This window comes from Alligator sinensis, unplaced genomic scaffold (assembly GCF_000455745.1).
Source record: "Alligator sinensis unplaced genomic scaffold, ASM45574v1 scaffold847_1, whole genome shotgun sequence".
Taxonomy (NCBI): Eukaryota; Metazoa; Chordata; order Crocodylia; family Alligatoridae; genus Alligator; species Alligator sinensis.
In genome coordinates this window covers 675,570-677,212 of record NW_005842797.1, presented here as the reverse complement: position 1 = coordinate 677,212, position 1,643 = coordinate 675,570, and the positions used below count along the sequence as shown (strand labels likewise).

Sequence of the window (1,643 nt, the reverse complement as noted above, 5' to 3'; positions counted from 1 at the left end):
CCCGGGGCCCCGCCCCTGAGGGGGTGGTCCTAGATCCTTCCAGGGGTGTTCCGGGGTCCAAAGCAGCTGACCTGCAGCCACACCTGCGCCCTGGCCTTGGTCTGGGCAGCGTTTTACTGGGCAGCAGGCACTTGCTCCTTGGACTTGCTCACAGTCCAGCAGGCACTGGCAGGTGCTAGGGTTGCCAGCCCTCCAGGACTGCCCTGGAGCCTCCAGAAATTAGATATAAATCTCCAGGAGACTGCTGCAAGTCACGTGGGAGGTCAATGACAGGGCAGTCATTAAAATAAATATTTATTAAATGTTGAATCTGATTTATACAGTTGTCCAGTGGGTTTTTAAAATGTAATAGGAACGTTGCATTTGCCTTCCTGACATGAAGCCATTCATGTCATTACATTGTGTTATGCAACCTGGAATAGATTCAGAGTTGGTAGCCTTCGCTGGCACGACCCCCTCAGCCCGCTCGTCTGGCACGGCAGCTTTCGCTTCTGTCCCCATTCTGCATTGTAGTCGTCCCACGGGTTCAGCTGGCGCATGCCCAGTAACCCGCTCTGTTAGCAGTGGGGGATAACCCTTGTCCCATCGGCATAAGGCCCACGTTCCTCAGATAGGCCTGAACCTCCCTGGCCTCTGCCCCTCGGCTCTGGCTCTTGGCCCAATGGCCTCAGCCTATGCTGCTTCAGGCTCTTGTCCCTCACAAAAGTAAAGATCGCAGCATGCTGGGCACTGCTTTGTGGCCTTCAAACACACCCTCACAATCACTCCTGGTCCTCTGGTCATTATTATCAGACTCCTAACAGAAACACAAAAGCCCACTGGGTAACAGTCCTTAACAAAGATGTTACCTGGCACAGGCACACTCCTGGTATAGCGGCTCCCCTGCCTCTTCTAGTGGCTTCTCTCCTTGTGATTCTGGGTTCCCCATATCGAGCAGCAGAGTTCCTTGATCCTCAACAGTCAGGGCCAGAGTGCCCCACTCTGCCTGGGAGGCAAGCCTGTATGCTGGCCAGCTTATCCCTGCTGCTCAGCTTTGGCACAGAGGTTTCCCTTTATCTCCTAGGGCAGGGATGGGCAATTATTTCAGGCCGAGGGCCGCTTACTGAGTTTTGGCAAGCCATTGAGGGCCGCATGACAGGCAGCTAGGGGCAGATAAATATTGATTTTCTAAATTTTTTAGGGTCCCCACAGGCCGGATAGAATGGCCTGGCGAGCTGCATCCGGCCCACGGGCTGCATTTTGCCCACCCCTGTCCTAGGGCCTCTGTGAGAGGTGAGTCTGCAGTCCTGGGCCAGCTGCTTGTCATTCAGCAGTGTCCCTACCTGTTTGCAGCCTTCAGCTTACTCCTGGCCTGCAGAGCAATTTCTGTGAAGCCTATTGCTAGGCAGCTGGATCCCCAAGGGACTGGCAGTTCTGTTTTAGTGGCTGCCTTCCTAGGACTGCTTATTGTTGCAGGTACCAGTCTTTCTCACACTTGCAGCCTCTAGACTGGACCCTTTTCCCCTGCTAGTGTCAGGGAGCTAAGCTCCTTGTTCCTCCTTGGAGTCAGGTTCCCATTTCTGAGTCCTTGCCTCTCCAGGCTACAAAAGTCCTGTTCTTAAACGGCTTGCAGGTTTTCCTTGTCCTTCAGCCCTTTCCCAGTA

The 1,643-nt window shown here is 54.0% G+C and overlaps 1 protein-coding gene across 2 annotated transcripts in view; it reads left to right on the top strand.

Moving 5' to 3' along the window:
- The window catches only part of IFT57 (intraflagellar transport 57), a 27,643-nt gene that overhangs the window by 620 nt on the left and 25,380 nt on the right, over positions 1–1,643 (top strand). The gene's annotated exons all lie outside the window — the stretch shown is intronic.